Source organism: Lolium perenne, chromosome 5 (genome assembly GCF_019359855.2).
Source record: "Lolium perenne isolate Kyuss_39 chromosome 5, Kyuss_2.0, whole genome shotgun sequence".
Classification (NCBI taxonomy): domain Eukaryota; kingdom Viridiplantae; phylum Streptophyta; class Magnoliopsida; order Poales; family Poaceae; genus Lolium; species Lolium perenne.
In genome coordinates, this window is record NC_067248.2 from 33890078 (window position 1) to 33905112 (window position 15035).

Here is a 15035-nt window from a genome sequence, read left to right on the forward strand (position 1 = left end):
TTGGCTGAAATTTATGCCTTTGTGCGTGTAGTGCAATGGTAATTGTGGAACTTCTTTGTGATTAAGTGACTTGTTAGGAAATAAACCATAGTATTCCTTTTTATATATATAAGGCTAGCACGTATTTTGAATTTTTGAGGCAAAACTTCGACTAATAATTTGATCAATAAAATATAAGTTATATATCACCAAAAATATACCGTTGAATTTATTTTAAAGAGTTTCAAATGTTGGTCAAATGATTTGTTCTCAAGTACGCATCAGGCCTACATATGAAAATAGAGTTAGAAATATTATTTTCTTGACGTTTCTTCCATGAAACGACCTCTTTTTTCCCCCACAGGCAGAGTTGACCGTTCCATTTTTTTCTGTCTACCACCGCTCTCGAATGGAGGTTGTCTCCGCTCTCATCTAGTCTAGTGTAGAAAGTAAAATTTCTCTTCGCTTCCAGGAATTCACCGAAGTTAGATCGCGAACTCTCCCCCTCGAGTACAAATGGAGCTTCAATTGGAGAAATGGGAACTGCAGTTCGATTTGGAGGATCATGTCGGCCGGCCGGCCGAAAGATTGTGAGCCGCTGAGGACCATTCGATCGGACCCGGAGCTCGAGTTTTGCGGCGATTATTGGGGCTAATAGCCGGCGGTCTGCCGATCGTGTACCTACAGAAGATAGAGGGACTGGTGCCTGGTGTTGTTGCGCATCGGCAAGGACTCTGCCAAGAATTGGTACCGACCTGTTCTTTCTTATTTCCATTCTGCAATGAGAGTACCCATATATTCTGTTGTAATATCACACGATGCTCCTTTTCCTTTTTCCTCTCATCTTCTTTTGTAGATTTAATCTCAGTGTGAGCATTCACATGGTTCTCCTAGGTTCAGTGAACATTTGGTTTGTTTTGGTTTTGCTCGTGTCATATATAAAGATGCTGAAATGTTAATATTAGTAATTTTCTGTCATAGGTTTGACTGCTTACCTCCAGGATTCCATTATTATTTAGATTCAAGGCCATAAGCTTGATATTCAGGATTTTCCCTGTATACAGACTTTTTTTTTATCATGGATACATCTGACCTAAAATTGTCCCACCCAGATATCAATTACCTGACTTCTATCCATCTATTATTTTTTTAGAAAGAATAGCTTTTTGTTAATTAGAATGGGAAAACTTGTTCAAAATTCAATTGTTCAATCATGAGAACCCTTTTTTGTTTCTAATATTGGGCTAGTGGTTTCATATTCCAGTATAGCCGATTGCGGCTGTCATTTTATTAATATTAAACCCACAACAAAAAATTGAAGCAACACATTTCGAATGAGATAGAATCGTGGAGGAAAATAACTACATAAGAAGTACTTCCTCCGTACCATGAAAGATGTATTAGATTTTCCAAATTTGGATGTATATATCCACTATTTGGTGTCTAAATACATCCAAATTTAGATAAATCTAAGACATCTTTCATGGGAAGGAGAGAGTCAAATTTTGTGATGAAACTAACTCCATTTGATTTGTTCTCGCACTCTCATTATGCGAGACAAAGGGAAAGCTCTGCGAACAAAGTGAATGGACTGTGGAATATTGATTTAGCACTCAAAGTTCTTCTAGCAACAAATTGTGAAACGGAGCTGAAGCATACCCTATTAGCTATATCAAGCATGTAGCAACTTGATACCAATTAATATTTTGCGGTTGCAGGAAGGACAAAAGATAAGTGTTAGAATTGAACCTGCCAATATGATGATACAACTACTTCACTGCGGGCCAGTCTTATACCCCTGAGAGGTATGAAAATTTCGATATGGTATGTACTCCCTTCTATTTAGTCACTTTCCTCTATTTGCTTTTGAGCATATATATATTCCAAGAAACACTATGTTATTAATAGTAATGAAATTCAAAATTGATGCTATTTCAAGGAAAAATGCACTTTTTTTTCTTCTAGCTAGTCAGTAATGGAACATAGAGATCTGTGTAGATACTTTCCTCTGATTGCTTTTATAGGTATACAAATATTTAAAGAAACACTATATTTCGAATAAAAATAGGGAAAATAGATGTTTGAGCAACAACTATTTCCTAATATTTGATGCTTAATTTTTTCCATGAGGTCTCAATAATTGGATTACTTACAAAGAAGTTATCACCAAGGATGCCATGCCCAGAACCGAGTAAGAGCAAGTCTGCAAAATAGCACGAATCATCAATAGTACTTTCAGTAATATAAATCCCAATATTCTTGCACATGATGGCTAGCACAAAATCATTCTTTACCTTTGAGCTGCACTCCGATACAGAGCTCTCTCTGTCTTGCCCGCTTTGAGAGTCATCTTCCGTGAGCGAGTGCTCCTCCAGATCGACTCTGACGGCATTGCCTGCCGGGGAAGAGATGGAAGGGTAGCTCGCCTCTCTGTATCTAGTAGTTGTAGGTGTAGTTGTAAGTCTAGCTGTAGAGTTGGGCAAGATGCTCGTCTTTGGCGTCATGCCGGGAGTTTGCATCAGATCTTCTAGGCCAGATCTGCTGCGTCTTGCTGTTCTTCTTCCTCATGACGGTGCTCCAACGGCTGGAGCCGGATGTGATGGGGGAGGAGGCGGCGGGGTTCTCCATCTTCAATAAGGCCTTCTGCTCTTGCAGATTCGATGCCGGCGGGCAAGAATTGGTGCTCCCTTCTTTTGTCATGGTGATATGGAGGATGGTGGGCTTCAATTTAGACGTCGCCTTGCGCTCAATCTGCAGTGGGGGAGTGTGGAAGCTGCTCCTGGGAGTCAATCAACGGTGGCTCGTCGTCAGCCACCGTCCAAGATGGTCGTAGGGCGACCGCTCCCGCCCTCGTCGCCGTCGGCTTCGGTTTCTTCCGGCCGGCGTGCACAGGTGATCCTAACCTCCAGGCTTCTATGCCGTCAAGGAGGCCCCTCAGCTCTCGTGCAGTTAGCTCCCGGAGCATCGTCCCAAGTGGTCATGTTCCCGGCGACGGTGCCCTTGGCTGCACGGCGGCGCACAAAAGCGGTGGTTAAGGAGCTGTGTTAGCAATGTCTGTTTTAAAAGTTTTGCCAAGTGTCAACATTGTCCTATGTCACAAGTTGACTCTTTTATAAGGATCAATGGGATGCGGAAAGTTGAGTGGGTATTTCTACATCCCCCGTAGAAGCAGGGCTGCAATACCACATGACGCTACTGATAGTGCTACCTTATTTATATATAGTGAAAAATCACATGCATTTTCATCATTTAAATATGTCTTCCACCATAATTTCTTTCCATATAAAATGTTTTTTTATTTTTGCAGTCACAAAAGTCACATGATGTTGTAGTTTGATCGAGAAATCAGATGCTCATGGAGGAAAACATGCAACTAAATGCTTTTATTTTGTTATGTCTCATTAGAAAAACATATATCTTTGCTCCTAATTAACTGTTGCACCAGAAATTCTGTTAGAAAGAAGAGAAAACCATCCACATGTGCTATCGCTAAGAGTGATCAGAGAAAAAGAACATGCTAGATAACACCTTAGCTATGATAATTATCATGAAACAAAGCAACCATGATCATTTGAATGGATATGGTTATATTTTGTATACCGACAAAGCCCTTCATTGCCAGGTCCAAAGTCCAGACTCCAGAGTGCTCACGTCACCAATAGAACCATGGTGTTATCCTCATGCTTGTACCTTGGTTGTAGAATACAAACCTACAAAATAAGAGAAAATATAGTACTTCCAAAGATATATTGGTAGAGACGTATCTAGAACCAACAGGAAAAGAGAAATCATACTGAACTACGGAAGGCAAACAAATCCCTGCCAGAATAGTTCCTAGCTACTAATATACTATTTTTTACCTCCAGATGCAGAATGAATCAACTGTTTGCTACTTTGGTAGAGACTAAAACTGTGTTGCCAAACTCACAGAGACAGAAATTGAAACTGTGATCACGGTTCCCAGTGCTAGGGCCACAAGAAATATCTTTGAAATAGATTAGCAGTAAGTAGAAGGTCATCCGGTTTTTGAATTAATACTCTTGGCTGACATGTCATTGCATTTCTTTGCAGCGATAATCATAGAACACACGGGGAAAGTTGGCTCGGCCGCTAGAATCATGAGTACCACAGATGTCGTCGCGGCCATCTAGGTCATCCGATTTTTGAATTAACACTCTTGGCTGACATGTCATTGCTCTTGTTTGCAGGGATAATCATAGAACACACGGGGAAAGTTGGCTCGGCCGCTAGAATCATGAGTATCACAGATGTCATCGCGGCCATCCGAGGCAGCTCCCGATCTCTACTGCGTCGGCCTACCACAAGCCCACTTGGTGCCTAGAATTTAGGGTTCTGCACACGCACGTGCAGGTCTGCCTCAACTTCAAGTCTATACACACTTATATCTGCTTGTCATCATAGTCGACCGCCGGCCGTCTCGAACACCGAGGCGAACTCAAGGGTATTGACGATCGTGTGCGTAAGTACTGCAAGGAAGACCGTATCCTTGCTTTTCTTCTCTCGAGAACACAAAGATCAGGTTCAGATATATCGTCTAGATCTGTATGGCATGGAGGATTGGGACTGGGAAGCATGCGTCGTTGACAATGTTGAAGTCCGGTTCCTGAGACCATGGCATAAATCTGGGATGTCTCCATGAAGCAAATCTTAGATCGTACCTAGTTTTTGGAGGCCTCTATGTAGTGTTGCTCTGTTGACTCTGTTCCGTCAATAAAGCAAATCAGGATTGAAACATTAGCCACTCATGTGCTGCTGCACTTGAAGGAGGTTGGTCGGCCGGCCGGCCAGTCAGCCGGCGGAGAACGCGAAGGCATATACGACGGCGTTTGTGAGGACACGCAGGGAGTTCGTGTCTTTCTTAGGTTTTGATGATTTTGATCGCTGACTTTTATTAGCTAGACATGATATCGAAGGGGTACGATGAGAACTTCATGTAGGGTATTGGTGGGTAATTATATTGAATTCTGATGTTAATCAACTATTATAGAGATCGAACGGTAATAATTGCCTAACTAAATTAATTGATGGTCAGATGTTTCTGTTTTTTGTGGGATTTTCTAGCGATTTCTCTAATTTCTGGTGACCCCATAATGTACTTTTAATATATAATAGATTAGTAAAATACCCGTGCGTTGCCACGGCCAAACAAACCAAGAAATTAAGTCTTAAATTTACATAAAACAAATTTAAAAGTTGGGAAGCTGAAGCACACCAACTTACTGAAAGTTGGAGGGTTTCCTTCATTTTTTTCATATATTTTTCCCCTTTACTCTTATTTTTCAATGGAAAATACAGCAACTTCCACCGCTTAGGGATAAACGGATTGGTGAAAGTTAGGTTCCGTCCCTTTACTATTAGTCGCATGAATAAATATAAGCAATCCGAAACAAGCACTTGGAATTGACTTAAATAATCGCTATATCTGTCATAGGGTACAGGGTGCTAAACCTGTTTATGTTGTTAAATTTCAGTAAGATTTTAGAGAAATAGAAAATTCTTTCATTATTTAGAATCAAATAAGTTTAGCTCCAACTGATTTTAGGAAATAGAGCTTCAGGTTAACTTAAAAATAAGTTATATATACCTAATAATAAAGGGAGAAACGTTTCTATGGTTTGGTACGTTTGGTCCGTCGTGCGTGTGTTTCCTTTCTGTCGTCGTCCGTCGTCTGTGTTTCTTTTGGTTTCTTGCATCGTTTTCGTTTTGTTTTGCGCAGCTGAAAGTGCATGGAGCCCCCATGTGTGGTTTTGGTAATTAATGACAATCCCTATGGACTAATGTTTGCATTGAGTTATATTTGTAGGTGTTGTCCATAGGCAATGCTTGAACCATATGTTGGCTTCAAGGTTGCAATAAGAAGAAATTGATGAAGGATATCAAGTGTCAAGTATGTCTTGAAGATGAAGAGGAAGTGAGCCCTCAAGTTACTTCAAGACATCAACATGAAGAAATGAAGTGCAAGTTCAAGATGAGCCAACTCGAAGAGATCATATGCTTGAAGCTTGCCATGAAGAAATGAAGTGCAAGTTTAAGATGAGCCAACTCGAAGAGATCATATGCTTGAAGCATGCTCTCCATATAGTGTTCATGGATATGTGAAGATGCGCCGAAGAAGAAGCTCTCCCATGATGGATTATGGGGGAGCAATCCACAAGACTTCGTCAAGCAAGCACAATCAAGAAAGGCGTTCCATCTTGTTGCGGTCAAGATCGTCATCATCGAGCTCAAGTGGAATGCGCAAGTATAAGGTTTGCTCTTGATAGGGTTTCTTTCTCACCGGTCTCATAGTGTAGTTGGAGACCGGTTTATAGTTTAGTTGCCGTACTATCAAGAGGGCTCTCGAGTGAGTAACTCGATCGTATCGTCCGGAGAGAGCTCAAACCTTTGCATCCTTGCATCATCTTTCTTGGTTGTTATTTGGATCTTATCCATATGGTGTTTTAGAGATTGTGCTTATTCTCATGACAAGCTCTAGTTCATCGAAAACGGATTCCGCATGGATCACTTGTTGCGTTTTCGATATTGGAGTTTTTCTCGGTTTCTCGTATTGAGAGGTTTCACTCTAGAATACATAGAAAAACCCACCCCACCTGTTCTTAAGCTTTTCACTCTTTGTGGGGTAGCTCTTGTCATCTTCTTTACAACAAAATTGGTTTCACCTAAATCCGAGTTTCCTAACTCAACTTGTTGCATTTTCGAGGTTGGAGGTTTTACCGGTATGTCTTTTTTAGATAGGTCAAACCTTTCGTCTTTTATTTCTATCCTACCTTACTGGACTATGATGGTTCCCTGCATGATCTTGTAGAGCTTGTTACTAGCTTCGAAACGAGCCCAAGATCATCAAAATCGGAGTCCGGATGCAAAAGTTCTTAAGGTTTTCGTATCGGGTGTTTGGGTAAAAACAGGGGGGCCGGAACTGCCGCCGGGAACACCCCGGCACTGCCGCCGGGCCGGCACTGCCGGTGGAAAAAGGCCAGCACTGCCGGCCACCCCGGCACTGCCGGTGGAACAAGGCCGGCACTGCCGGCCTGTCGCGATTTTGGCCCCAACGGGCAGAAATCTAAGACCCATATTTAAGGCCTTCTTCCTCCTCTTTCTCCCCACTTCTTCTTCCTCCTTTGGCTCTCCACCATTGCTGACCTTGAGAGCTTTGCACATCCCTCTACTCCTCCAATGATTCTTGAATCCATTTGAGGGAAAAGGAAGAGGAGATCTAGATCTACATTTCTACCAATCAAATCCATCTCTTTGTGAGTGGAACTCTCTAGATCTTGATCTTGGTGTTCTTTGTGAATTCCTTTGTTCTTCCTCTCTTATTCCCCCAATAGCTTTTGTAGCTTTGTTGGAATTTGAGAGAGAAGGACTTGAGCATCTTTGTGGTGTTCTTGCCATTGCATTTGGTGCATCGGTTTGAGTTCTCCACGGTGATTCGTGGAGGTGAAAGCAAGAAAGTTGTTACTCTTGGGTTCTTGGAACCCTAGACGGATTCTAGGCCTTTGTTGCGATTTGTTGGGAGCCTCCAATTGAGTTGTGGATGTGTGCCCCAATCTTTGTGTAAGGCCCGGTTTCCGCCTCGAAGGAAATCCCTTAGTGGAACCGTGACCTAGGCCTTTGTGGCGAGGGTCACCGGAGATTTAGGTGAGGCGCCTTCGTGGCGTTCGGTGTGTGGTGTGAGTACCGCATCTTGGGGTGAGGCCTTTGTGGCGTTGGTGTGCATCGAGCAACCACACCTCAAGGTGAGCCTCTTGTGGCGTTCGGGAGCACTAAGCAATCGCACCTCTCCACCGGAGATTAGCACGCGCAAGAGTGTGAACTCCGGGATAAATCATCGTCTCCCGCGTGCCTCGGTTATCTCTATACCCGAGCTCTTTACTTATGCACTTTACCTTGTGATAGCCATCGTGCTTGAAGTTATATATATCTTGCTTTCACATACTTGCTTGTATTGCTTAGCATAAGTTGTTGGTGCACATAGGTGAACTCTTGCTTAGACTAAGTTGTTGGTGCACATAGGTGAACCATAGTATATAGGCTTTGGGCTTGACAAAGTAAATGCTAGTTTTATTCCGCATTTGTTAAGCCCATCTCGTAAAAGTTTTAAATCGCCTATTCACCCCCCCCCCCTCTAGGCGACATCTGTGTCCTTTCAATTGGTATCAGAGCAAGGTCTCTCATTCTTAGGCTTCACCGCCTTGAGAGTAAAGATGTCGGTTAGGGGATTAGATCACAATAACTTGTTTATATTTGATGGCACAAATTATGATCTTTGGAAAATTTATGTGCTTAATATTTTGAGGGGTATTTCCCCGAACATGGAGCGATTTCTTGACATGGGTTTTTCTTCTCCTAAGGATCCCCAAAATTTATCTTATGAGGAGAAGAAAAACTCTTGTCTCGATGCTCTTGCTTCTCATGTGTTTTCCATTGTTGTGAGCAATGTAGTTACTTCATCAATCATGCCTTTTGGGAGCGCTCATGAATTATGGACAAAGCTTCAAGATAAATATGATGTGTCCAATATTATTGAGGATGATTGTATTGCTTCCACTTCCGGCCGTGATGAGTTTTCATCTTCATCCACTTCACCAATGTGTGGGAATACACAAGGTAATGATATGGTGAGTGGTGATGGAAATTGCAATGTTGATATTGAGCTTTCTATTGGTGATTCTTCATCTATATCTCATTGCAATGGTTCATCTTTGGACTTTAACACATCTAGCACTAGAAATGATTTACATGCTTGTGTTGATAGTCCATGCATATCATGTGTAAGTTGCTTAAATAAATCTAATGATGATATGCTTGCTTTGTCTTGTGGCCATGATAAAAATACTTCTATTTCCTCTAGTTGTTGAGTGACTAACAATGTAGAGGAAACCAAAGATTCTATTGGTCAAGACAAGATCTTGAAAGGAGCCTCAAGTAACTCCTCATCTTTATCTCACGGTTCTCATATATGCCTTATGGCCAAGAGTTCCACGGTATCTCCTACCGTGGAACCTAATATTCCTCGTGGTGATAAGGATGAGGATAAGTATGAAGAAGAGGATTGCGTTGTCTCTCTACGCAATAAGGGTGAGAGTGTTTTCAAGGTTCTTTGCAAAGATAAAATTGCTTGCTCTCACTTCTTTGAAATCTTGACTACCGCTATTGAGACCCAAAAACATATTTGGATGCATGAGAACACCATTGATAAAAAGGGTGCTCTTGAACGAGAGTATGCCAATGATGTAGCATCCCTAAAGAATGATCTTGAAGAAGAACAAGAGACCGTAGCCTCTCTTGAAGAGCAACTTGAAACCCTTGAAGTGTCTCAAAATGAAATAGTTTCTAAACTCACTAAGGAAAGAGACCATGCTAAAGCTCAAGTAAAAATGCTTAAAAAGGAAAATTCCAAAGTTGGCGTTGGCCATGATAAACTTGTTAAGGATCTAGATGATCTAGACAAGGCCCACAAGGCCTTGGAGAGCGAACACTCTATCCTCACCAAGTCACATGAGCAACTCCAAGCTTCTTATTTAAAAGAGCATGCTATGTTACCCACTCTTCTTAATATGTCTTGTGATGATGCTTGTGCTACTAACTCTACTTCTTGTGAAGCATCTATCTTGAAGGAGAATGTTGAGCTAAGGGCTCAACTTGAATTGCTAACTTGCAATTATGGGAAATTGGAAGAAAATCATGGAAAGCTTTCTCACTCCCATGAGGATCTTCTAGCCTCTCATGATAGGCTAAAGTTAGCTCATGAGGCTATCATATCTAAGGCAACGCCTTTTGAGCCTCATGTGGATACTAGCACTTCTACTCAAAATGCTATATTGCCATGTGCTAGTCCTTGTAATTCATCCACTCATAATATTGCTAAATCTTGTGATGAATTATCTTCCTTGCCTTGTTGCTCTAACAATGAAGATTCTACTTCCTCTAGTACTTGTGTTGTTACTAACCATGTAGAGGAAATCAAAGAGCTCAAGGCCCAAGTCACTTCTTTGAAGAATGACTTGGTAAAGGGTCATGAAGGGAAATGCAAACTTGACACGATGTTGAGTATGCAACAATCCCCCAATGACAAGAGTGGACTTGGATTCAAATCCAACAACAAGAACAAGTCCAAGAACAACAACAAGAAGAAGGGCCAAGTAAGAGTCAAAGACCCGGCCAAGATTGTTTGCTTCAAGTGCAATATTGAAGGGCACCATGTTAGATCTTGCCCTTTGAAGAAGAAGCAAAAAGGGAAGCGGCCTCAAGCTCAAACTCATATTCAACCTCAAGTTGAAGAAATGCCACTTCTCAAGAAGAAACAAGCCAATGCTCCCATTGTGGAGAAACCTAGTGAGAAGAAGGAGAAGAAAAGAACTTGCTACATATGCCGTGAGAAGGGCCACATCTCCTCCTTGTGCACTATTGGTACCTCATCCAACTCTATCACCATTGATGATATTTATTCTATTCGTAAGGATGAGGGTGGCAATGTGTTTGCCAAATATGTTGGTGCTCAAAGTGGTGTCAAGAAAAGAACCATTTGGGTTGCCAAGCCTATTGTGACTAACCTCTTAGGACCCAACTTAGTTGGGGACCAACAATCCAAAATTTGATCAATAGGTGCTTGTTGGAGGGCATTGGAGACTGGGCTACATCATGAAGAATTAAGGGATCTTCATCATTTATATTATCTCAAGCCAAGTCTTTTGATTATCTTGCTTCTATCATATATCCAATGTCCCTCCTTGCGGTAACTTGTGCTCAACTCATTTATATTGAAAGTTACTCACCCCTTAGCATGTGTTAGTTTTGTTCCTAACATGTGTTTGTATATGTTGTGCTTCCTACTTGATTTTCTTGAGAAATCAAGTCTATGCATGTTGGGTTGCACACCATGTATTTGTATTTGTGTTGGAGCCACTTTGCATCTTGTTGTATCTTATATGGCTCTTATGAGCGATTAATGGACTATCCCATTTTGGGGGAGTGATATTCCTTTGGGAATTTCATGATCCTAACAATGTGTGTACATGTGGAATATCACTTAGAATTGATATTGCAAGATTATCTAGACTCTATGTGGTATGTCATCTTAATGAGAAATTCAAATTCTTATGTCCATTAATATCTCTAGTTGGATCTTATTTGCCTCTTGTGAAAATAAATTCCTTATCATATTATGGGGGAGTAATAAGCTTTGTGCATATTACAAGCCTAGAAAATGTGAACATTTGAGGTTGTGTCACATAGAATTGATACCGTAAATTATCTCTCTCCTATGTGGCATGTTTGCTCAAACAAGCTCCAATTTGCTTAAATGGCTACATTGCTAATATCTTTGTGGATCTTATTTGTGAAAGTTTTTCTTGGCATGGTTTTTCACAACGTGTCCCTCAAATACATTTTTGGAAAACCAAGTGCTTCAAGTCATACTATTAATTGCTTTGCATGTTGGTATGAATACTATTAATTGCTTTGCATGTTGGTATGAATACTATTAATTGCCTTGCATGTTGGTATGACTAAATGAAGCTATCAAGAAACTATCTTTGCATGATGGTTAACTCTTATCTTTTACCATATGCTTTGTTCGTTGTAAATATGATCTTATGTATACTTACAAACTACCACCGGGAAATATTTCCTAATACCTCTTGTCCTAGGACAATTGGTAATCAATTATGAGGTAGATATTTATTGATCATATCTACATTGGCTCTTGTATTTATATTGCCTTATTTAATGCCATGAATTTGTTGTGCTTTGACTCCCATGTGTCTTCCTTGCATCTTATGGATCTAAGTTGTCTATTCAAACTTTCTTAGCATTGTTAGAAGATATAGGTAGCGTGATGATCCTAGTGTTGTGCATTTTGTATTCATATAAAAAATCCTAGATAATGCACCAAAATTGGGGGAGCTCTTCTATATTATTAGAATGCTTAACATCTCTTGATCTTTATAAAAAAATTGGTTTTGGGAGACATAAATTTCCTTTTGGTACTTTGTGCCATCATAAAAAGTGTCGAGGGTTTGGTTTATTTGTTGGAACCTTGCTCTCTTGGGAGTTGGTTATCTCATTCCTTTGTGCTTAGGCTTAATTAGCTTCTTATAATGAGATAAGTCTTTGGAGTCAATCTTGTGTTGATTTGATTCTTTGATATAATTTGGGCAACCTTTGTCTCTTGATTTATTTGGTGTTTTGTCCAAATTGTATCTTCCTTTGGTTCTTGAAAGTATTGTGCATGCATATTTAATATATGTATATCTTATGGCATGTGTCACTTTCTTTGATCCAATATATAGGGTAAACTCCATCAAATCCTAATTTGGCTAAGATGTGCATGAAATTCAATTTCATATCTATATGCACATAGAATTGTGGAGTTTGTCCTATATGTTGTAGTGTGTCTAACTACTTCGGACCCAATTAGTTTGGGGACCATTTTGTACTTACCTTTGTGTTAGGTACAATGGATATGCATTGGATGCTTGTCTCACTCTTGGAAAGAAGTGGTGACTCAATGGTAACTTGAGGCAAGCTAGGATGGTCAACGAACACATATCTACTACATCCACACCAATGCTATCTCGGTAACAAGTATCTTCTCATGCATATTTTTCTAGCATCCAACCATGTGGTTGCATCTTGGCATGAATCTCTTGATTTGCAAATATTGTGCTTCTTGCTAAAGTCTTAACGAAACCTCTTTATTGCGAATGTGAGAAATTTGAGATGAGTACATATGTTGGGAAGTATATAAAATCATGCTCATGATTCACCCATCCCATCTATGCCCATCTAGCAATTTTATTGCATATCAATTCCTCAAGGCTCTCACGTGTGTAATATAGATGAAAGTGCAAATTTAGTTATTTGTTTTGGTATCCTCGTTTGTGATACTTGTTGCCTATCTCAATGCATCCCAACTATCTTCTATCCCTTGTTGATATTTGTGATGTATTTTACATGGTTGTGGTTGAATTTCATGAATGTACAATAAGATAAAATTGAGCCTTTGGTCATGCTATTAAGCAAAAATTCTTATTGGTATATTGCATGACTTCATTTTGGGATATCATACTATATTTCTTGAGTATCTATTTTGTGTGTGCATGTTTCTTTGTGGATAAATATCTTTGTGATATTGCTCACTTAGAGAAACTTATACACATAAGAGATGATACATCTCCATTTGATATCTTATTTATTTGTTGCATTTTGATTGATCATGCTAAGCAATATAATTCATTGAAGACTATGATGATGCTTTTTGCTCATCCTTGTAATAGTCTTATAATATGCTTTATCATGCCTTTCACATATCCTCTTGGTTGAGCTTTTTATTATGGTGCCTCTTACTTGTTGCTCAACCATTTGTTTGTTGCAAGTGTTAAGCTTAATTTTCTATCTATGATCTATTTTCAAATGTTTGTGTTTTAAATAGTAATGAGGGAGTGAGGATTCCATGTTATGCATATTGTATTCAAATGCAACATTTTAATTTATACATGTACCTTGGGGAGCTTCCTCATTTATTTAAGGCAATATTTTGTGGTGATCATTAGAGTTTGATTCACTTGGTATTTTTTGTTTTGAATGATATTATGGGAGTGATGATTTCATGTTTGTGCACTTCATACTCGAATAAAAATTGTCTAGTTTTGTGCACAAACCTTGGGGAGCTTCCTAATATTATTTAGAGCAATCTTCTTGATCTCATCATAATATCTATCTTTCTTTTGGTATCTTCTTTGTGGTTCATTTGGTTGCTTGCTTCATTTGTTGAAGCTTCTTGACTTTGTTATCTTTTTGCAATCTTTGATCCTATCTATAGTGTGATTCCTTCCGAATATTCATCATTGGATACGTGCATTTGATTCCACTCAAATTATGAGAAATGCACACGCTATGGAGGAACTCTCACTATATTGGCCTTCTAAATTTTTCACCCATTTCGGCAATTGGTGCCAATGGGGGAGAAGTTTGGAGGGTTTAAGGGAATTTGGTTATGTCTTTGCTTTGTGCTTAAGCATGTGCCTTTATTGCTTTGCATCTTGGTGCTTTGCATAATTGAATATTTAGAGGAAACTCCACTAGGCTTTGAATGCCAATGTATGCAATAAAAGTCAAGTTCATTCACACATGCATATATTATGGGGGAGTTTGCTCTATGTATTCAACTTGTTGTTTCTTAAATTCCTTATATAAACCCTCTCAAAGAGATTGTCATCAATTACCAAAATGGGGGAGATTGAAAGTGCATGGAGCCCCCATGTGTGGTTTTGGTAATTAATGACAATCCCTATGGACTAATGTTTGCATTGAGTTATATTTGTAGGTGTTGTCCATAGGCAATGCTTGAACCATATGTTGGCTTCAAGGTTGCAATAAGAAGAAATTGATGAAGGATATCAAGTGTCAAGTATGTCTTGAAGATGAAGAGGAAGTGAGCCCTCAAGTTACTTCAAGACATCAACATGAAGAAATGAAGTGCAAGTTCAAGATGAGCCAACTCGAAGAGATCATATGCTTGAAGCTTGCCATGAAGAAATGAAGTGCAAGTTTAAGATGAGCCAACTCGAAGAGATCATATGCTTGAAGCATGCTCTCCATATAGTGTTCATGGATATGTGAAGATGCGCCGAAGAAGAAGCTCTCCCATGATGGATTATGGGGGAGCAATCCACAAGACTTCGTCAAGCAAGCACAATCAAGAAAGGCGTTCCATCTTGTTGCGGTCAAGATCGTCATCATCGAGCTCAAGTGGAATGCGCAAGTATAAGGTTTGCTCTTGATAGGGTTTCTTTCTCACCGGTCTCATAGTGTAGTTGGAGACCGGTTTATAGTTTAGTTGCCGTACTATCAAGAGGGCTCTCGAGTGAGTAACTCAATCGTATCGTCCGGAGAGAGCTCAAACCTTTGCATCCTTGCATCATCTTTCTTGGTTGTTATTTGGATCTTATCCATATGGTGTTTTAGAGATTGTGCTTATTCTCATGACAAGCTCTAGTTCATCGAAAACGGATTCCGCATGGATCACTTGTTGC

At 39.9% G+C, this 15035-nt stretch overlaps 1 long non-coding RNA gene across 1 annotated transcript; it reads left to right on the forward strand.

The window, feature by feature from the left end:
• The first annotated feature begins 325 nt into the window (after nucleotides 1–325).
• LOC139830986 (uncharacterized) lies at nucleotides 326–4253 on the forward strand. Its single transcript, XR_011744696.1, has 3 exons — nucleotides 326–726; nucleotides 1698–1803; nucleotides 4051–4253. It is a non-coding gene; the product is annotated as an uncharacterized lncRNA (long non-coding RNA).
• The last annotated feature ends 10782 nt before the right edge of the window (nucleotides 4254–15035 follow it).